This window comes from Helianthus annuus, chromosome 6 (genome assembly GCF_002127325.2).
Source record: "Helianthus annuus cultivar XRQ/B chromosome 6, HanXRQr2.0-SUNRISE, whole genome shotgun sequence".
NCBI lineage: Eukaryota > Viridiplantae > Streptophyta > Magnoliopsida > Asterales > Asteraceae > Helianthus > Helianthus annuus.
Genome location: NC_035438.2, coordinates 17,811,206 through 17,835,289, shown reverse-complemented (window position 1 = coordinate 17,835,289; position 24,084 = coordinate 17,811,206). Strand labels below are relative to the sequence as shown.

The 24,084-nt window shown below is 35.2% G+C and overlaps 1 long non-coding RNA gene across 1 annotated transcript; it reads right to left on the bottom strand.

Moving 5' to 3' along the window:
• Positions 1-15,424: 15,424 nt before the first annotated feature.
• Positions 15,425-23,015, bottom strand: LOC110863814. Its single transcript, XR_004860203.1, has 4 exons — positions 22,929-23,015; positions 22,382-22,447; positions 16,192-16,257; positions 15,425-15,559 (listed from the first exon to the last, which is right to left on the bottom strand). It is a non-coding gene; the product is annotated as an uncharacterized LOC110863814 (long non-coding RNA).
• Between the last annotated feature and the right edge of the window lie 1,069 nt (positions 23,016-24,084).

Sequence of the window (24,084 nt, the reverse complement as noted above, 5' to 3'; positions counted from 1 at the left end):
ACGTGCATACATGTTAGGAAACTAAGAAATATTTGATTTAACGCCCCGCAACGCGGGCGGGCATAGGTGTAATTTTTATTCGTCCAGGCATGCTTGGTACATGTTCATTTGTCCTGAAAAATTACAACTTTGCTCCGAGTTTAAAATTATAGTCTTTTCATCGTTTTAGTTATTTTTTAGTAAAAGTATGGTAGTGTTTTTGTTTTAATTGGTTGACTCGATATAATTTTTTTTTTTGAGATCGTATTATTAATAGTATGTACAAGTAACCGAAACACAGACATACATGTTATGAGAGAGAAATTTTCGGCTTATTGCCCCGCAACGCGGGCAAGGCAAAAACTAGTTTCCTACATCTACAAAACACATGAGTGGGAATAGTGGCAGGGAATAGTCTTTCCCTGCCATTGGTTGAAATGGACGACAAGCATTTTTCTATTGGACCAACCAATTTATTATTTTATATTAACTTTAAAATTGCGATTTTGCCCCCAGTTTAAAATTACGCTTTTCTCCCAACTTAAAAATATAATAACCCTTTTGCCAGCAGCTCAAAATTACGATTTTGCCCTCGGTTAAAAAAATTATGATTTTACCCTCAGTTTTTTATTTTATACCAGCTTTAAAATTACAGTTTTGCCCCCAGATTAAAATTATGTCTTCGCCCCCAGTTGAAAATAAAATTATACTTTTACCCCCAGCTCAAAATTACGATTTTTCCCTCGGTTCAAAATTACGATTTTTCCCTCGGTTCAAAATTACGATTTCACCCTCAGTTTAAAATTACTTTTCTGCCCCCAGCTAAAAATAAAATTATGGTTTTCCCCTACCTCAACATTACAATTTTACCCTCGGTTCAAAATTATGATTTCCCCCAATTCAAAATAAAAATATGACTTTACACCCAACTAAACCGAAAGTACGATTTCGCCCTCGGTAAAAAATTACGCTTTTACCCTCAGCCAAAATTACGTTTTCTCCCCAGTTCAAAATAAAATTTTGTCCCCCGGCTCAAAATTACGATTTTACAGCAGTTTATTACTTTATACTCACTTTAAAATTACGGTTTTGCCCCCAGTTTAAAATTACATCTTTGCCCACAGTTCAAAATAAAATTCTGCTTTTGCCCCTAGCTAAATTTACGATTTTCCCCTCGGTTCAAAATTACGATATCATCCTCAATTCAAAATTCTGTTTTTTTGCCCCCAGTACAAAATAAAAATATAGTTTTCCCCTAACTAAAAATTAGGATTTTACCCTCGGGAAAAAAAATTGATTTTTCCCCCAAGTAAAAACAAAAATGTGACTTTGCCCCAAGCTAAAAATCGTGTCAACGAGCTGCCTAACACTCTTTTCACTTTTCCTTTCTAACAAAACTATAGTACTATTTTTTAATTGGTTGAGAATTATTCTGCGATCATCCCGCAACGCGGGTGGGGCATCACCTAGTATAATATATAAATTAGTGAAATATAACTTTCTTTTTTCTTACTATGAGTTTTTTCTTTATCTTTTTTTATTTATTTTCATTTTAAACTCAAGTTCATAGAGTTTCAGAATATTTAAGAACCCAAAACAAAAAATATTCACCTTTTATCTATCCTCATTATTTAGCCAATAATCTTCATCTTCAGAAAGTTATATTTTAGAACCTTAAAGATCAACTAATTACAGAATAAGTTATAAGGATAGTTGGTGCGGCATATTTATATTCCAAATTTTATCCTTTTTCTAGAAGTTATGGATTTTATACCAATAACAAAATAATAACATTATTTTGACAAACAGATGTTAAAAAGACTATTAAATCTATGTGAAATGAAATTGATAATTTAATCTAGAAAAAGAAAAAGAAACAAAAAATGTAACACACGGTCCAGTGGTATGATTTTGCTTCACATAAATATGATGCGAGTTAATATTCTTGGTATGATTTTGCTTCACATAAATATGATGGGAGTTAATATTCTTTGTAAGGTGATCCGTAGTGGGGCGGTATGCCCTTTGATAGCGCCGCCAAAACGCCGGGAACACCAAAACGATCGGCGCTATGTTTCAAAAATTTGGGATGGCGCGATATTGATAACGGTGTGATTAAATAGAATTTATTTTTTTTTTTGACCGTTGGTAAACGGTCATTTAAGTAAAAACAAATCAATTTTTTCAAACTTTCCTTTAAATAAATACCTCATTTCCTATATTTTTACCACACACACTCAAACACTCTTTATCTCTTCCAATTTTTTTAGAAATCCTTATATTTTATACAATGCATCCATTCTAGTTTAATGTTTTTTTATTTTATTGTACTCTTTTTTTATTTAATGAAATGAATTTTATTTTTAAAAAACTTAGAAATGAATTAAAAAAATTGAAAATTAAAATAATGAGTAATGATGACAAAGAGGCTTTATGACTACGGCCTCAACTTGCATAACGCCCCATAAAGCCCCGTGGTGACGTGGCATGCCACATGTCACATAACGCCCCCAAAAGGGTCTTATGACTACGGATGACCTAAATGTTAGGTGGTATTTGGGTGTAAAAAGTTGTGTTAAGACTAGTGGATATGGAGAGTCTCATCCCCAAGGGGATGGGCCGCCATGTCAGCGCCACGTAGGCTCGGCTTGGGGGGATGGACCTAGTGGGTGGGGGATGAACCCCTTTATATATATATGTATGTATGTATGTATAGATGTGTGTGTGTGAGGAGAGAGAAATGGAGGCCCGTGAAGATCGGCTGTGGGTGGACGTTTTGGACGGAGCTGGGACGGCAACAGGGCTGGGGGTGGTCTTTTTGGGGCGGCGGCGGGAAGACGGGCCGGGGACGAGCCCCATTCCCTCCAGTCTAAAGGAAAAAATGCAACCTTATCGAGCACCAATTAAAGTAAACAGATTTTCACAGTCACAAAAGCAACTTTAGCAAAGAGATGATGCTTCTCTAAAGAAGTGGAAATCCTCAAGTGGTCCTTTCAGGTGGGTGTGATCACTGTAATATTTGTGTAGACTCTATTCATGATCCAGTAGTGACATGATGTATTGCTGGCCTTGCTTTTCCAAATGGATTCACCACAAGAAAACAATACTTGACAAGAAAAATGTGCATTGCCTTGTTTGCAAAAGTGAAGTCTCACAAAAGACGTTTGTCCCTTTATGTACAACAACACTTTTATTTAAATATAAAGCCGATCCCATGTAGGCCCCCGGCGGTACTATCCCCGCTCATCAGCTTAATCATGCACCAATGTCTGTGGCTATGTCTGGTCTTGATGGCATGACTATGACAAATATGGTTAATCCCCAAGTCCAACAAGTGGCATGTCTGGTGATAGATCTTTGAGCATGGTTTGGTTTTTCTTACTTTGTTGTCTAATTATGTGTCTTGTTTGGTTTTGAGATCTTTTCAAGCGACACCACTTCGTATGTGTCCAGTTTGAGTGAAGTAAGAGCCACCATTGTCGTTTTTTAATTACTGATTTAAGTCAAGCAAGAGCGGCTTGGATCAAATTTGGATGTTCCAAATTATGGTCGAAAATCAAGACCCTATGCTTACACAAATCCTATTCATTAGGTTAGTGGTAGAGCTTGAACGAAAAATCAGCGGAGGCCGCACTTTCAAAATCCAATAGTTTCTCTGCTTCATCAATGTCATCTAATTTCACTTATGCATAACTTATAACTTATATATACAAGAATAACCGCGGTTGTACGCTTTCCTCCATGAGCTGTTGCGTAAATTCCATATGCGATAAACATCATCTTTTCTACCAATAGAAGCAAGCATACATACCCATGAAATTTTCCAAAGGTCTCCCTTTTGAGTTTCCACTTTCCAAGTATATATTCCTGTTATTCTTTTAAGCATTTCAAGAGCCTTATCAGGCTAACCAAACTTAATGTACCCACCATCATAACGATTATCTAGAAACCAAACACAATCGGCATTCGGATATTTTCCTTCACTTTTTTTAACATTCTTTTTAAAGCAATATTAGCAACTGTTCATCATTTTACTAAATCTTTTGGGCATTACTCAAGGATTTTGTTAAGAACAGTTGAACTTTAACGTTGCTGGTTTCAAAATTATATTTTGAAATCGAAATAGTCATGTAGTAGAAATTTAAAATATAAACATAAGGATAAACTATGATATCAGAAAAAAGCAGTAGATGATTATACATTTCCTTGCAAAAATTGTCTGGCGTAGGCTTTTGGTTACGTCCCACATTGGAAGAGAGTAAAATGTATATTTTCTTTATAGACAACAGATGGTGTTCAGTTGTCGCTGAGCTTGGTAGCGTGAGCTTCTAACTCAAGTGAGGGCATTAAAGTGGGATGGACTTTGAATGAGCTCAGATTGGTTGGGTCAAGTGTCTGCAATATCTGGCTTGCCCGTTCCAAGTTCCGACTGGAAACAAGTGGAGGCTTGGCCCCCTTGGTTCCTAGAGGAGAGGGCACTTGCCGGTTCGAGTTAGATAAAGGCATCGCCCGTTTCAAATGAAGCAAGTGTTTCAAGCGTGAAAGGCTTGCGCCCCTTGATTCATAGCTGGCTTCACAGAGCTGCGACTACCTCTTGGTCTGAACAGTGGAAGGATCACAGGCCGGTGCATCCTTTGCTCGAATAAAGCTTGGCTCATTCTAATGGACTCCCACTTTTTTACTTTTTTTTATTTCGAACTCAGCTCAGATATGAATTATGCATCTTACTGTGGCTACAGGCGGCACTTATAACTGAAATTGACAGTTCGACACCCCACGAACCGGAGCTTTTTAGATTTATATGTCAATCCTACAAAGCAACATATTGGTCAACCTTATGGGTGGGGTATAAAAACCGGGTTTGGCCTTGCCTCGTGTTGCTATTGTTTAGGGATGTAAACCGTTTAACTAAAAATCATATAAATACTAAATTTATTTAGGCTCACGAGCCGGCTGGAGCTCGATATTTGAAGCTTGGGCTCATTTCAAAAACCAGTTTTTTTTTAATGTAGGAAGCTCAATTAAGCTCGGCTTGAATTTAGCTTTTAGCACAACCTCAAGTAACTCACGAGCGGTTTGGCTTATTTACATCCCTAGGACTGTTTCCCTCGTTTCTAAGTTGAGCACCCGATTATTATCACTTATATATTTGTTCATCTTCTTGTCGTGAAACATTTATAGATCCATTTTACTAACCTAAACATTGTTCATTGTTGATTTTATTTGTTTCAGGAAATTAATCAATCATTTGCATATGCAACACATTGCTTCACTTCACAATATAACATGTAACATGTTTGTAACACATCACATCGACTTGGAGACCAATTTTCACTCAACGACCCTCGAACCTCAACCGATCAACATTCCATTGTCGCTTTATATTATCGTTACTCGTTTTCAGAATCGCAAAACTCTCGTTACATCCGATCTTTAAAGTAATTATACATTCCAAAACTCCAACTCCAAACATACAAACACAATGTCACAAAACATAACAAACAAACATAACATAATCAAATAAAACCAATGTCAACAAAGTAACCAAAATCACTTGCGAATGTGCTTAACTTTATGCCATCCTTTTTTACATGAATCTCCAACAATCTTTGCACCTTTCTTGAAGATGTTCTTAAGCTCTTCAGCTCTCACCTTAACTTGATTCTCGAAACTGCCCATTTCTGCACAATATCTGATTAATATAAGTATATAACTTGTAAGTTAATTTGAATTCAAAACTGTATATTGATGAATGATGAATGTGATATGGGATTTAAATAGAAAGGAATATTGGGGCCAGACCGTTGTTGCAACGGTGTCATTTGGTTGTCTATCTTTTAGGCTGGAAACAGAGAGAATTCCGGGTATATTGGGCACGTCTGCCAGTGGTACCAACAAAAAAGAATAAAATTAACGGTGATCATGATTATTATTCCAATAATTTTTGTTCTTTTTATAAAGTCATATTATTATTCCAAAAGTTATTATGTTTCAATTAGCAACAGCCTGCTGTTTCAATTTTGAGCTGGAAGGTAAAAGTAGTGATGAAAAGCTTTTATGGGTATGCTTTTACCGTATCAAATTGATTTTTTTTTTCGAACGGCAAATTTGGATCACTGATGGACCACTGGAGTATCATCGTGCCACAAGCAGAACCACCCGATCATATCCATCTCTACTAGGCAATAATGCCTATACACCAATTCAGGAGTAAACCCAATAAATCTGGGAACCCCCTTTGTGAGAATCGAACCCATGACCTAATGGTCATAAGCCTTATAGGCTATAATGCCACGGGTCCGTATCGAATTGATACCGACCAAATATCGTCGGTACAGATATCGATATTCGTTTTTTATGTTTTTGGTATCCTTAGGTAATTTCAATGATAAGGGTACTTACAAAATTGATACGGCATTCGGTTTATACTTGCACTTGTTTTGAGTTTCGCTATTTTTTGGTAAGGTACTGGTACGATACCGATCTCATCCCTTTAGTATATTTAAATTATAGTTTCTTTCCATAATTATATTAAATATAGCTTAAGCAGTTTGATTTAATTCTGATTTGTTATCATTTTTGTTAATATTTGTTTTTCCTAATTAAAAGTAAATGTATTTATATATAATTGATGATGAGGCTATTTTTTAATATTAATAAATGTTTCAAAGTTTTGGGTTATTCTTCGTTTTTGAATGGTTATATTAGTGGTGTACGATTACGATTTATTTAAATTACGACATACTTTTTTGTCTTTACGTTTGATGTACAGAGCTGAGACACAACAAACCGTAACACATATAGATATCATTTTGATTAATATTACGACTTTATTTATTGGTTGTCATGGTGTGCGTTACGTATAATGCTTACGTTTTGATACTAGTTTATGTAAAAACTAAAAATACAGTTTATATATATATATTAGTTTTCGTTTTATATGTAGCATTTATATAAATCAGTTAATAGTGATAATGATATAAAATAAAAATAGAGTAGCTACTTTTTGAGTCCCTGTATTTTAGTGGTTTTAACCACTTAAATCCAAAATCAAAAAGTTTAACGTCCCGAGTCCTTAATCGTTTATTTTATAATTTTTTGAGTCCAATTTTTAACACTTGTACTTTTGATTTTGGACTCAAATGGTTAAAACCACTAAAATTTAGGGACTCAAAACGTTATAAAATGAGTGGTTAGGGACTCAAGACGTTAAACTTTTTGATTTTGGACTTAAATGGTTAAAACCATTAAAACATAAGGATTCAAAAAGTAATTTACTCGTAAAAACATGTTCATGCCGATAAAAAGTTACTTTTGAATACAGTGTAATCAGAGGGTTACAGTCGGTCACAATTAAAGCCTTTAGAAATTTGAATGGGTAGATTTCTATTCATGGGCCACAGGCCCACGTATGTTGATTACTGCAACAAACTGGGCTACCGCTTGAGCTAAATGTGTAATGGGTTAAGCTTATCGTTACTAGGGGCCCGGCCCAGCCCACCACCTCGCCGTGGAATATGAAAAAAAAAGATGATGTCCATACACTCTTTAGTGTATATACTTAGTGGTGCACAAAAAACCCGAACCCGGATCCGGACCCGAAAATAAAACCCGGAACCGGGTATTATAAAACCCGGGTTTTTTATAAAACTTCACGGATATCTCTTATTTATTTATTATCTCTTTTATTTTTCCGCTTAATTAACAATCCTCTAATATTTCATTGGTTCTCCTACGTGTGATACACATATTTCTAACCTAATAATAAATAAAAAAAAAACAAATTAAAATTTTAATAAGTAAATAGTACATCGAATTCATCATTTAAATACATATCTTAATGACTGTTTGTGTTAATAGTTTACATTATATTTATTTAACTCGTGTAATACATGAGTTATTCTAAAGATACAATATTTTAAAGATATAACTATATTGCTTATTATATAAAATTAAAAATTATGCAACCCGTGTAAACCCGTATAAAACACGGGGTTTTAAGCTAGTATTAAAATAAATTAGAACAAAAGTGTGGTTTTATATCTTTTAAAAAAGTTAGATATTATAACCTTTTAAAAAATAATAGGTGAAATTAATTGTTAAAAAAGAAAAAAAAATCAAATTAACAACCATTTGGTTGTTAACACTTGTTGAAGTCCAGCCCAACCGACCATAAATGGGTCAAGACAAGTTTTTTAATCGTTTATATGACATGGGTTAGGATATAATAGAAAGTTTTTTTGGCTAGGAAAGCTAGGAAGTAATCTTGACCATCAATTGATTTAATTAAGGGCTAAGATTAAATGAATGAAATTGAAGAGAAAAAAAGAAGCGCGTGGTTTGTGTAAGGGCATTCTAGTCAATCCAGGACAATAGTTTCTTCCTCCTCCAATTCCCCCGTTTTTTAAACGTTAATAACTTTTCATACGACATTATTTTTTTTATAAAAATTGCACAAAAAAAACGAGTGTTTTTTATCTTTAAAACGAGTATACTATTGCTATATTATCGATTTTTTTTCCGAAAACCCAGTTGCGTAAAACGCAATGGAAAAAAACGTAAAAAAATGACTTTTTTCTAAAACGCAATGTATCAAAAACACAAAGAAATATCTTATTTCTAAAACGCAATGGCCTAAAAACACAAAAGAAAGTGTACTTTCTAAAACACAATGGACTGAAAACACATAAAAATGTGTTTCACCTAAAACGCAATAGACTAAAAGCACTTCAAAAATGTGTTTTTCTAAAACGCAATGACCATACAACACATAAAAATGTCTTATTTTTAAAACGCAATGGCCTAAAAACACAAAAGAAAGTGTACTTTCTAAAACGCAATGGACTGAAAACACATAAAAATGTGTTTTACCTAAATCGCAATGGACTAAAAACACTTCAAAAATGTGTTTTTCTAAAACGCAATGGCCAGAAAACACTTAAAAATGTCTTATTTCTAAAACGCAATGGCCTAAAAACACAAAAAAAAATGTTCTTTCTAAAACGCAATGGACTGAAAACACATAAAAATGTGTTTTACCTAAAACGCAATGGAGTAAAAACACTCCAAAAATGTGTTTTTTCTAAAACGCAATGGCCAGAAAACACTTAAAAATGTCTTATTTCTAAACACAATGAGCTAAAAACACAAAAGAAAGTGTTCTCTCTAAAATGCATTGAACCAGAGTATGTTTTGTCTGTGAATTGTCTGAACCAGGAAGTAGGAGATCAAAAACTGTCTACGAAATAAGGCAATTTTCAGAAAATTAAATTTTCTGATGCAGTTTTATTAAGCAATTTTCGACCCCAGCCAGGGGCTCTACCCCTTGGACCCTGCTCCCAGGGGCCTTGCCCCCGGACCCCCGCCAAGATTACTTTGTAAAATGCAATGAATCAATTCAAAAACCCAGATCGTAAAAATGCAATTCAAAAATTTCTTACATAAATCGAAGCCGATTTCTTCAGATTTCTTCACCGATTGACGAAATTTGAATGTTAGAAACACTTATCAGCGGTCGAATCGAGTGATTCGCTTCAAAATCACACGAAAAAAATGAGATATTATATGAAATTAAACTGGGTTTTTTCAAAAAAGTTGAAGAACACGTTGATTGGGTGTTTGAATGATTGATTGGTGACGAAAATCGCACTATAATGTAGTGATTATTGAGATAGAAAGTGAAGAAAAGGTTGAAGATGGTGGATTTTAAAAATGGTGGGTTTTGAAGTTATAGAGAGAAGAAGAAAGGAGAAGATTGGGTAAAATTGACTTAAATACCCTTCGTCTTTATTTTAAATTTTGCCATATGTTATAATTCTATTGATTCCTATCCTTTATAGCCAAAATAAATTTCCTATTTGATTCTCACCCTATAATAATAATAATAATAATAATAATAATAATAATAATAATAATAATAATAATAATAATAATAAGGATCAAAATATATTTTTAAGTAAAATATATATAAAATTATAGGAGTGAAAGAGAAAATAACATGTGATATTAGTCTATTACTTAGAATTTTTTTGTCATTACTTTAAAATCTTTTATTAGTATTTAGATACATGGGCTATAAGAAGTTGGTTAGCGTGGATTACCAGAAAGTGAATTCAAGTCTACTTATCAAACTCAATAGCCCATTACTGTCAATTTTGTATTGGAGAAAAATTGGGCCCCCACTTTGTTAATCCAACCTAAATCTTAGCTGAAAACTTTTTCTGATTGTTGCAAAAGATATTAAAATGATTATTAAAGGTTGAATGTTGTTGCCAAAGATTGGATTTGAAAAGTGCTTCTTGCCCTGACTATTTCTAACTGCAGAAAACATACATTAAAATGTTAAAAACTGAATCTGAACATTTGTTCCTTAGTTCTAAACATGCATATATTCTGGCAAATAACAAGTAACAACTATGTTTAATTGTTCGAATAAGAATTGAACATCAAGCAGCAACTCATCAACTTGATTTGGTACCATTTTCCGCTGATTTTTAATTAGGTAGCCATTTAAATGATTTTTTCTACCATTTTAATGTACTTTTTTTTACACAATGCGTTATGACATGACACGTTTTGACTTGACTAATTGCTGATGGAAAAATCTTGAATCCACCACTAACCACATGTATATAAAACCGGAGTTCAATGCTTCTCAGTGATATAGAGAGTGATCATGTTACTTGTATAGATAATTATATGTTGCTTGATTTTAGTGTTATCAAGCTGTTTTGGGTAATTGGATTTACTTCAATACCAAATGAGAAACTACAATACACATTGGTGTAGAGTACACGCTTGTCCAAGACTATTGTAATTTCATGAATCAACAGGCAACGCCTCCTTGGTAGGGTTCGCGGGTAACGCCCAAGGTGTCGTCACAGATCATCGTCCTAGACATCGAGCGACGCATGTGACAAAAAAATTCCTTGTTACACTAAAGTTGCTTTATTGAAAAAGTATAAGATATTAGGTACTAGAAGAAAATAACATGAAAATGAAGGTTGATAACGTGTTCCCACCCGATAGCAACGTTGAACCTCGGTAGCTATTCTAAACTTCGGTACCAACAAAGCGGTTACTGAGATAACTGCATGCAGTTATGCCCATAACTATATAACCACCACCAAGTAAAACGTTGTGATGGTTCAACTTCATACAAACAAATATCATTTGGTCTGGTTTGACTATCGAATTCATAGCTCAAAATTCACACAAAAAACACCCGTTCTTGTGAACTTTTGTCTTATCTAATTAAAGATTTTGGAGTATCACCAAAATTACTTTGATCTACTTTGATCTGAAAGTGATTCACATAATTCAAAAGTCGTTCTTGTGAACTTTTGTCTTATCCGATTAAAGATTTTGGAGTACCACCAAAATTACTTTAATCTAAAGTAATTCACATGATTCAAAAGACTATCTAGGGAACCCGAAAGCCTCCATTATGATTGAGATGAAGTTACAAATAGAAAAAAAAATACAGAAATCAAAATTTTCAGTTGGTAAAGAAACTGGAAACATAACTAAAAATTAGGGGTGGGTTAGGCTAAATTAGGATTATTCACGAGCGAGCGTGCTTTTGCTCGTGCTTGGTTTGTTTACTTTAATATTCTTCTTTGTTGTTTGGTAGAATCATTGTCTTTGCTGTCATTCGATGAATCATCATCCTTGTTAAGTTATTCGCCGTTGTTGTTTTAATGTTATTCATCGATGGTGAGTTCTTCATCACTAAGTGTGATCGAAATTTCCTCCGCCACCTCATCCTAGTGTATTTTCGCTTCCACACTAGTTTCACCTTCAAGCCATGAAACATCTTGTATCCGCTCAACCGTGTCTAAGTTGACTTTCAACCCAATGCACATTTCCAACGATTCAAGAGGGAGCATTGTTCGTCTTAAAGAAATAACACTATCAGTAACAAAAAAAGCGAAATTCAAAATTTTAGACGGTAAGTAAATTACGGACATAGCAGCTAGAATTGGAAATTAGGATTCATTTCCTTTACATTATAATAAGATATGAATACAACTTACCCAAAACCTAAGCGTCTAAAATTACCATTTCGTATTAAAAAGTTTAAAGTATAGAATACCGGGGAAAATTCTTTTAGGACCGCATGTTATGTGTAGAATTGTATAAAACATTTGTACATAATGCTTTGATTATTTAATAAGATAGTGAGGTAGACACTTTTACAAGCACATCCAATATTACACTCAAAAGCAAATGATACAATTATATTATGCGGTCTTTGCATTTCTCAAATGTATTCTTTGTTATAGAATGAACCCCTCATAGTACTCCATCTAAACAACTTTATATGGATGGATTAAGCCAATTTTGATTTGAGAGGTAATGGGAATGACGTTACAAGTTGTCATTGTTAAATTCATATGATCAAACTAATAGCTATTTTTTATAAGTAGTTTTTAATAAGGTAGTAATCTTATTTTAATATTGTAATATATTTTACTTCTAATAATTATTATAGTGTTTTTTTTTCATTCTAGCTAGTCACATGTGCATCTTTTATCTGTTACTTTAGTTTCTTTATAATAATTACTAGGTTATAACCCCGTGTACTACACGGGTCAAATAAATAAATTTTATATACTAAATAATAAAACAATATATCTTTAAGAACCTCTTTTATTGCACAGGTTGAATAAATATAATTTTATATATTAAATAATAAAAAAGTTATATCTATAAGAACCATATTACGGGTTGAATAAATATAATTTTATATACCAAATAAAAAAGTTAGATCTTTAAAACCACTATTACACGAGTTGAATAAATGTAATATTGTTTACCAAATAATAAAATAATACATCTTTAAGAAACCTCATTTATTACACGGGTTGAATAAATGTAATTTTATATACCAAATAATAAAAAAGTGTATTACACGAGTTGGATAAATGTAATTTCCTATACTAAATAATAAAATATGATGGTATTCAAATTTTAAAATAGAAGAATGGTATTAAAAAATTTAAAGCATAATGAAATTTAATATTAGTTCATTATTCATTTGTTTATTTAATTAATATAAGATAAGTTTGGAAGTGAGGCGAGAAAATCATAAAATGAATGCTTACAATGAATGACAGGTGTCACACATTAATGTTTTGTTATATAGTATAGTATAAATATATATTTATATTGATATAAATAGATTATTATATTGTAGTAAAGTTTGTTAACAAAGTCTCAATAAATTTAACCATTTATTTAAAACTTGTAAATGTAGAAATGACAAATAATATTAGTTAATTTTATTTTAAGTTTCGTAAAATCTATTTGATACCAAACTAAACAAAACATTCAAATATATAGTTAATATCAAGAGTAAATTACGATTTTGGCCCCTGTGGTTATATCACTTTTACCCTTTTAGCCAAAAAACAAATCTTTTAACATCTGAGCCCCCAACGTCTTTTTTTCTAACCATTTTGGCCCCTAATACTAACCCCATCCATGTACTTTTAAGGGCCAAAAGAGTTAGAAAAAAAGACGTTGGGGTCCAAAGGGTTAGAAAAAAGACGTTGAGGGCTCAGATGTTAAAAGATTCCATTTTTGGGCTAAAAGAGTAAAAGTGATATAACCACAGGGGCCAAAATCATAATTTACTCTAATATCAAATTAGTTAACTAAGTTTGAATTTGAAGTAAATAGATAAATATAAAAGTAATAATTAAACTAAATAATATTTAGTAGGAGAATTATCTATAACTAATTAGAAGAGATTAAACTAAAATGATATAATTATCTATAAAACATGACCTAATATGATGACAAGTGTCCTCAAAGTGGTTTCTTTTATTATAGGCTTATTGGATTTTATCACCTCAAACTATTGGCTATTGGCCGCTGCCACCCTCAAGTATCACTTTGACGCCCGTCACCCCTAACTTAACACTTAGTGTGTTCTGTCACCAAATCGTTAACTGATCACTAACTTTAGATCCCGTTACTATACTTTTGGGGGTGTCATATGGATCTCAGGAAGGTTTTAGGGATCTTAGGACACCCCAAATGTATAGTAACAGGATCAAAAGTTAGTGACCAGTTAACGACGTGGTGACAAAACACACTAATTGTTAAGTTGGGGGTGGCGGACGTCAAAGTGATAGTTAAGGGTGGCGGTGGCCAATAGCCAATAGTTAGGGGTGATAAAATCTAATAACCCTTTATTATATAGTAAGATAAGATAAACAATAATTACCAATATCAAAATACAACATTCTAGCTGTTTCAATTATAAAAAAACCTGAGAAGATTAATTAGGACTCTAGTTCAGTACTAAGTTGACTGTTTATGATAATTATCTCATAAGTTACAAAACGTAGTCAAAATATGATAGATATGTAAAATATACATCCAATAAACAAATTATTTAAAAATTTTGTGCTTCTAAAGTGACAAAAAGGTAACGAGAGCTTGTTTGTAGTTGTTGTCAAGACGAAGCATTACTATATACATTTACTAGTATTAAGCCCCCCGCGTTGCGGTGAGAGCGTGAAACCGTACCAAGTAGCAACAATGCCACAACACTATCAGTGACCACCAACATTGGAAATGTTTGTAAAAACAAAATAAATAAAAAAAGGGAAAAAATAAAACCGAACGAAAAGTAGACGTAAAATCATTGAACCACACACACCCGTTGCGAGTGTTAATGCGAACAAATTAGTCCGAAATGTAAAACATATAAGAAATAACTAAATCGATATAGGACCCGCGTGTCACAACGAACATGTCAAAGAAGAAGAAATACGCGCCCTGCGACGAGCCTGTAAAACGGAAAAAAATGGACGAAAAAACGTTGAATCTCACACGCACGTTGCGATGTGTAAACTCACAAAATTTAGAATGAAACGTAAAAGAAAACTTGCGAAAGATGAAAAGTATGGGGGACCAATAATGAAAGTAAAAAACTCAGATATAAGATATTCATATTCATATTAATTCAAGAGATATTAATAATTTATTAGATATTAGATATATACTAATAATATTATTTTTACTGTTAACGTGTTAATTCTAGTTAATATAGAATATATAGTTTAGTTATCAATATTATTAATATTTAAATTAATCCTCATTTAATATTAACTTATTAGATATAGTAAGAACCTTTTTTCCTTATTAGATATACTAATAATATTATTATATTATTAATATTTAATAAGTTGAAAGAGAAAATGCCATGTGGCATTATTCGGAGTCTTTTATTATATGTTAGATTAGGTGTTATAACCCCGTGTATTATATAGGTTGAAAAAAATGTAATTTTACATACTAAATAATAAAATAATATATCTTGTAACACTCTAATTTAAAATGCCCAATATTTATACCGACTAGATAAGAAAGATCATAATCATTTAAAACATTTAGTACATAAGTGTTTGAAAACTATCACTAAACTTAAAGGACACATAGGTAATCCTTTCATTACAAAATTATCACAAATGAACTTCTAAGACAAAAGTGAAGATCATCTTCTTGAGTGTGTTCGGTTCATAAGTCTTGTGTTGATCACCATCCGCTTGATTGACTTACTTGAAAGCTGGAAATTTAACAAAACAATAATGTTAGGATCCTTCAAATTTCACATAAATAAGTGTGTGCTTAAAACGAATTCGATATATGCAGTTTTGCAAAACCAGACAATTTTGGCAGGGCTCCACCGTAAATTACGGTGGTCACCGTAATTTACGGTGGGCGCTGGGCGTTTATTGTTCCACCGTAAGTCAGTAGAGAATTGCCGTAAGGATTTACCCTCCACCGTAAATTACGGTGGTACCGTAATTTACGGTGGCTTCTGCATATTCTTCCTGTTTGCTGTTTTGACCCGTTTATACCAATTTCTGCACTTTTCGGCCATCAAAGCGCAGCACGGGGCATTCCTTTGCAACAAGCACGACCCGTTTTGGATCCCTTGTTTCAACACACACGCTCCCATTACCGGTTTGCGTGATACTAATATTCTTCCCATTACCCGACACACGGGTTTATGGTCTACGGATGAGGTACTTCCGTTACCCGGTTTGTACCCATCATTTTTAACTCGTTTGGGGTTGCCATCATGAAGTCCCTCATTTTAGACAACCAAACCAACACGATTCTAATTTGTTCAAACTAGCAACCCATTAATATGAAAACTAAATCATCAATATTATAGTAGCGTTAACTACGTACCTTAGAGCTTTCCCTTTTGGCGAGCGTCCGCACCGGCTTGACTTCCCGACGCCTCACTCGTGTTGCCTAAAACATACAAGCCAATTATCATTAGAACCATTCGGCTCATGATTAAGCTTGTTACTTTACCAACACCACATTTGTGTCGATCAATGTCTTTTAGGCATTTTATCAAGCATCTTGTGTGCATAATTTCTTACAATTTGTAACTAAGTTTAACATTCATCATTTAGCCAAGGCAAACATCAATTTAAGCAATTTCGCTAAATTTTTACATCAATAATTTCTGAACCTTGTTCATAAAGCTTGAATTACTCTAGGATACATCATAATCCTAATGTCTCATACTTTTCTACAAAAACCCACATATCACCTCTAATGGTGATCATGAACTTTACAAGAATTAAACCAAATTTCAACAAGAAATCTACTAGGGTTCATCCCTATACACTATTTCAATTAAAACAAACATCATGCATGCTCAGATTTGAACCTCATGATTTTATCTAAAATCTAAGGTAGAACCAAATCATGAAATTTTGCATACCTTACGATCCCTTAGTCAAGGTGATCACAAATCTATATTCAGATTTCAATTCGGACTCGATTTGAACCTTCAATTGATGGATTTTGTGAACATTAGGGTTTGAGGGGAAATCCCCTTTGTTGCCTGCGTTCTGATCGATCAAACACACACTCAGGTGTGTGTTTGGTGTGTTATTTTTACTAATAATAAATTAAGTTCCAGAATTGACAAGTTTGGTCCCTCAATTATACATGGGCTATAGAACAAGGGTTTTTAATTATACTTTGTCATATTATGTTAAGATTTCTACTAACTAGGTTATCTTTCCTAGTCTTTTATCTTAACTTACTACTGGTATTTAGTTTAAAATGTAACATTAATATTTTCAGGGTGTTACAAGTCCACCCCCTTAAAGAGGGTGACGAAACCTGTTTATGTATATGACAGAAGTTTCTTATACGTACCGAAAAGTGTAGGGTATAGTCGTTTCATTTCCTCTTCAGACTCCCAAGTGGTGTCTGATCCTTTTCGGTGTTCCCATTTGACCTTTACTTGATAGACCATCTTGTTCCTTAAGCTTTTCACCTTACGGTCTAGAATAGCAATTGGTCTCACCGCGTAGTTGAGACTATTATCCACCTCGATGTCGTCATAGTGAATATACGCGGTTTCGTCAGCTAGACATTTCCGGAGATGTGATACATGGAACGCGCTATGTATCCCACTCAACTCTGCGGGCAATTCGAGACGGTAAGCCACCCTACCAACTCGCTCGATGATTCTGAAGGGCCCGATAAACCTTGGGCTTAACTTTCCCCTTTTTCTAAACCGGATTATTCCTTTCCACGGTGATACCTTCAACATCACCTTATCACCAACTTGGAACTCAATCGGTTTTCTCCGTTTGTCCGCATACGCCTTCTGTCGATCTTGAGCCGCCCTTAGGTGAGCTCGGACTATGTCGATCTTTTGATTCGTGAGTCCGACTATATCTTTATGTTCAAGTTCACGCGGGCCAACCTCACCCCAACATACCGGAGTTCGACACTTCCTTCCGTATAGCATTTCATACGGAGCCATACCGATGCTTGCGTGGTAACTGTTATTATATGAGAATTCAACCAACGGTAGGTGAATATCCCAACTACCCCCGAAGTCAATTATGCACGCCCGTAACATATCCCCCAATGTTTGTATTGTTCTTTCACTTTGACCATCCGTTTGAGGATGGTACGCGGTGCTAATAAACAATTTAGTTCCCATTTGTTTTTGGAAATCGCACCAAAAATTTGAAGTGAACCGGGTATCCCTATCGGACACGATGGACACCGGCACTCCGTGGCGTGCTATTATCTCATTAGTGTACACTTCTGACATCTTCTCTGACGTATAAGTTTCTCGGATAGGGATGAAATGGGCACTTTTGGTTAGTCTATCCACGATTACCCAAATGGCATCAAAACCACGGCTAGTTCTGGGCAGCTTGGTTAGCAGGTCCATTGTAATTTGTTCCCACTTCCAAACCGGAATATCTAATGGTTGCAACTTGCCGTAGGGTTTTTGATGCTCCGCTTTGACTTGTAAACAAGTCAAACACTTCTCCACGTATTTAGCCACATCCCTTTTCATCCCCGACCACCAATAGTTTTGCTTCAAGTCCCTATACATCTTAGTTGCCCCGGGATGGATCGAATAGCGAGACTTATGAGCCTCGTCAAGCAGAAGACTCTTAACACCACATGTGTTTGGGACCCAAATCCGATCATTCCGGCATTTCATCCCATTACTTCCTTCCGTAAGGTCTTTTACCATCCCTTTTATACGTTCTTTCTTCCAATTTTCTTTCTTTAACGCTTCGGTTTGGGCTTCTCGGATACGCTCGAGCAAACCTGAAGTTACTACCAACTGCATAGACTGTACTCGTATTGGAGCGCATTCGTCCTTTCGGCTAAGGGCATCCGCCACCACATTAGCCTTTCCGGGGTGGTAATGGATCTCGCAGTCGTAGTCTTTCACCACTTCTAACCAGCGTCTCTGCCTCATGTTTAGCTCCTTTTGATCGAAGAAGTACTTCAAACTCTTATGGTCAGTGAAAATAGTACTTTTCACACCATACAAGTAATGCCTCCAGATTTTCAAGGCAAAGACCACGGCTGCCAACTCAAGATTATGAGTTGGGTACTTTGTTTCATGCGGCTTAAGTTGCCTAGAGGCATAGGCGATCACCCTTCCCCTTTGCATTAGTACGCACCCAAGGCCTAGGTGCGATGCATCCGAGTACACTACCATATCCTCCGTACCATCCGGTAAAGTCAACACCGGTGCACAGGTTAATTTTTTCCTTTAATGTCTGAAATGCCTTTTCTTGATCGCTTCCCCAGACGAACTTCTCATTCTTGCGGGTCAATTTGGTCAATGGCGTTGCGATTTTGGAGAAATCCTGAATGAATCTCCGATAGTAACCTGCCAACCCCAAGAAACTTCTAATTTCGGATGGATTCTTTGGAGGGCTCCATTTTGACACCGCTTCCACCTTCGACGGATCCACCAATATTCCCTCGGCACTTATGACGTGCCCTAGGAATTGCACCTCTCGTAACCAGAAGGCGCATTTTGAGAATTTAGCATATAATCTTTCCCGCCTTAATACCTCCAATACTTCTCGTAAATGGTTAGCGTGCTCCGCCTCGTTTCTTGAATAAACGAGGATGTCGTCTATAAAAACAATCACCGATCTATCGAGCATCGGTTTGCAAACCCGGTTCATGAGGTCCATGAAAGCCGCGGGCGCATTCGTTAATCCGAAAGACATCACGAGAAATTCGAAATGTCCGTATCGTGTTCGGAATGCCGTTTTTGGTACATCATTTTCCTTTACCCTCAATTGATGGTAACCCGATCTCAAATCGATTTTTGAAAACCAGCTAGCGCCTTGTAATTGATCGAATAAGTCGTCGATTCTCGGAAGTGGGTATCGATTCTTTACCGTGAGTTTGTTTAACTCCCGGTAATCAATACACATCCGCATGCTCCCGTCTTTCCTCTTTACAAATAGCACGGGAGCTCCCCAAGGAGACACGCTAGGCCGGATGAATCCCTTCTCAAGTAAATCTTGCAACTGAGACATTAACTCTTGCAGTTCCGAAGGTGCCAATCTATACGGTGCCTTAGCAACCGGTTTAGCACCCGGGGTCAGTTCAATCCCGAACTCTATTTCGCGCTCTGGTGGCATTCCCGGAAGATCTTCGGGAAAGACATCTTTAAATTCACGCACCACAGGTACGTCTTCGATTCTTGGCGTTTCTTTTTCGACGTCACGTATATAAGTTAAATATGCCTTACACCCGTGTAGTATAAACTTGCGGGCTTCTATCATCGAGCATATCATGGGATTACAAGCCTTCTCCCCATAGATGATGACACGCCTTCCGCTCGGAGACGTTAGGTGTATCTCCTTACGTAAGCATATCACCTTAGCATGGTAGCGGGATAGCCAATCCATTCCGACGACCACTTGAAATTCACCCATGGACATGGGTATTAAATCAATGGAGTATTCCTCGCCATCGATATTCAATTTGCATTCCCGACATACATCACAAACAAGAAAACTTTTGTTATTACCTACTTCTACTTCCATTGGCATAGGTAATTTCGTTAATGTAAACATGGGGTTTTGAATAAATCCATGTGAAACAAAAGACTTATTCGCACCTGTATCAAATAAAACACGTGCAAGGATCGAATTTATAGTAAATATACCTGTAACCACGTCAGGTTCCATTTTTGCTTCAGCAGCAGTGATTTGGAACGACCTTGCCTTAGCTTTTGGGGTCTCATCCTTAGAGTCGGCACTCTCTTTCTTTCCCACCAATTCCGGACATTCTGACTTTTTATGACCTGGTTGGTAACATTTATAGCACACCGTTACTTTGTCTGGGCAATTTGCAACCCCATGCCCTATCTTGCCACATGCCACACAAGGTTTGTTCTTGAAGTAGCATTCACCTTTATGAGTGCGTCCACATGTTTTGCAACTCGGAGATCCTCCTTTTGCACTTCCTTTCTTCGAAGATTCAGCTACCTTTGGCTTCTTTGCGGGACTCGGGTTTTCATCCAAGGCCCTCCTCTCACCTCTTTCAACTTGCCTTTTTAGTTCAATCTCGCGTTCCCGCGCCGCATTGATTATATCGGTGAGGCTTTCATAATGTGAGGGAGTCATGAACTCCCGCATTGATTATATCGGGGGCTTGCACGCCATAAACTTGTTGTAAGAACAACCTTTCTTTTCCTTAGCCTTGCCTCTATCACTGGTAAGGTCTTCTCTTAATTCACCAATTCTTTCCTCCATAGTCGAAAGTAAGGTGTTTTGCATTCTTTCCACAAATCTTGGTAGGCTAACTTCGATGGCCCTACTAACTTCCTCGGCAATCTTCTCTTTCAACTCGTCGGTAGTGAGGGATAGAACATTGTTATTAGCACCTCCCGACATCTTCTTACTGAAATGTTAAAATGATCCGATAAATAATCTTGTTCAATCGCTCTCATGCCCTTACATGAGACTTCGTACTTATTATCCGGCAAAGTATATAACTTTGCCTTATCATTTATACTAAGTGTACTTCCCGGGTTCGAGTATATCACTATACTCCTCCCATACACAATAAATCGTTACCCTTTTTAATCTTTTTAAATTTAATTTGCTTTAAGTAAATTCTTACCGGATGTTGATCAAGCCTTGAACCGAACACAATTCTCTTTAACCTTAGCTCTGAATACCAACTTGTAACACTCTAATTTAAAATGCCCAATATTTATACCGACTAGATAAGAAAGATCATAATCATTTAAAACATTTAGTACATAAGTGTTTGAAAACTACCACTAAACTTAAAGGACACATAGGTAATCCTTTCATTACAAAATTATCACAAATGAACTTCTAAGACAAAAGTGAAGATCATCTTCTTGAGTGTGTTCGGTTCATAAGTCTTGTGTTGATCACCATCCGCTTGATTGACTTACTTGAAAGCTAGAAATTTAACAAAACAATAATGTTAGGATCCTTCAAATTTCACATAAATAAGTGTGTGCTTAAAACGAATTCGATATACACAGTTTTGCAAAACCAGACAATTTTGGCAGGGCTCCACCGTAAATTACGGTGGTCACCGTAATTTACGGTGGGCGCTGGGCGTTTATGGTTCCACCGTAAGTCAGTAGAGAATTGCCGTAAGGATTTACCCTCCACCGTAAATTACGGTGGTACCGTAATTTACGGTGGCTTCTGCATATTCTTCCTGTTTGCTGTTTTGACCCGTTTATACCAATTTCTGCACTTTTCGGCCATCAAAGCGCAGCACGGGGCATTCCTTTGCAACAAGCACGACCCGTTTTGGATCCCTTGTTTCAACACACACGCTCCCATTACCGGTTTGCGTGATACTAATATTCTTCCCATTACCCGACACACGGGTTTATGGTGTACGGATGAGGTACTTCCGTTACCCGGTTTGTACCCATCATTTTTAACTCGTTTGGGGTTGCCATCATGAAGTCCCTCATTTTAGACAACCAAACCAACACGATTCTAATTTGTTCAAACTAGCAACCCATTAATATGAAAACTAAATCATCAATATTATAGTAGCGTTAACTACCTACCTTAGAGCTTTCCCTTTTGGCGAGCGTCCGCACCGGCTTGACTTCCCGACGCCTCACTCGTGTTGCCTAAAACATACAAGCCAATTATCATTAGAACCATTCGGCTCATGATTAAGCTTGTTACTTTACCAACACCACATTTGTGTCGATCAATGTCTTTTAGGCATTTTATCAAGCATCTTGTGTGCATAATTTCTTGCAATTTGTAACTAAGTTTAACATTCATCATTTAGCCATGGAAAACATCAATTTAAGCAATTTCGCTAAATTTTTACATCAATAATTTCTGAACCTTGTTCATAAAGCTTGAATTACTCTAGGATACATCATAATCCTAATGTCTCATACTTTTCTACAAAAACCCACATATCACCTCTAATGGTGATCATGAACTTTACAAGAATTAAACCAAATTTCAACAAGAAATCTACTAGGGTTCATCCCTATACACTATTTCAATTAAAACAAACATCATGCATGCTCAGATTTGAACCTCATGATTTTATCTAAAATCTAAGGTAGAACCAAATCATGAAATTTTGCATACCTTACGATCCCTTAGTCAAGGTGATCACAAATCTATATTCAGATGTCAATTCGGACTCGATTTGAACCTTCAATTGATGGATTTTGTGAACATTAGGGTTTGAGGGGAAATCCCCTTAGTTGCCTGCGTTCTGATCGATCAAACACACACTCAGGTGTGTGTTTGGTGTGTTATTTTTACTAATAATAAATTAAGTTCCAGAATTGACAAGTTTGGTCCCTCAATTATACATGGGCTATAGAACAAGGGTTTTTAATTATACTTTGTCATATTATGTTAAGATTTCTACTAACTAGGTTATCTTTCCTAGTCTTTTATCTTAACTTACTACTGGTATTTAGTTTAAAATGTAACAATAATATTTTCGGGGTGTTACATATCTTTAAAAAACCTCCTTTATTACATGGGTTGAATAAATATAATTTTATATATTAAATAATAAAAAATATTATATCTGTAAAAACCTCGTGTATTGTATTGGTGGAATAAATGTAATTAAAAAAACTATATCTTTAAAAATTATGTGTATTACACGAGTTGAATAAATGTAATTTTAGATTAATAGTATATTAAATAAATGTAATTTTGGATTAAAAGTATATTAAATAAATATAATGTTGGATAAAGTCTTATATATATATAAATTTTATGTAATCGGTATATAACTATATATTATTATTATTACTATATATTAATAAATTAATTGAAATGAATAGTGATTTTAATATTATAATAATATATATATTTTTAATACTTTTATTATTTTAATATTATAATAATATATTTTTTTAACTTTTTATCATTTTTTTAATATCAGAGGTTGGGATAAGCTTGGTGTACACCGGTATCGAACCAGTACTGGTATCGAAAATACCGGGACGGTCCTGTTCGGAATCAGTACATGAAGGTAAAACCGGCACTAATACAGAAAACGCCAAAAGTTGGCGCCGAATTGATATTGGAAATCTTTTGGTTCGGGAAACTCAATGCTGCTACCCAATTAGGGCTGGCATATCGTGTATACCCGTACACGATAAGACACGAACACGATAAGACACGAACATGAAATGGGTATACCTGTACACGACACGAAAATTTATCGTGTACCTGTAACCCAAACACGAACACGAATCTGTTTATACCTGGTATACACGAT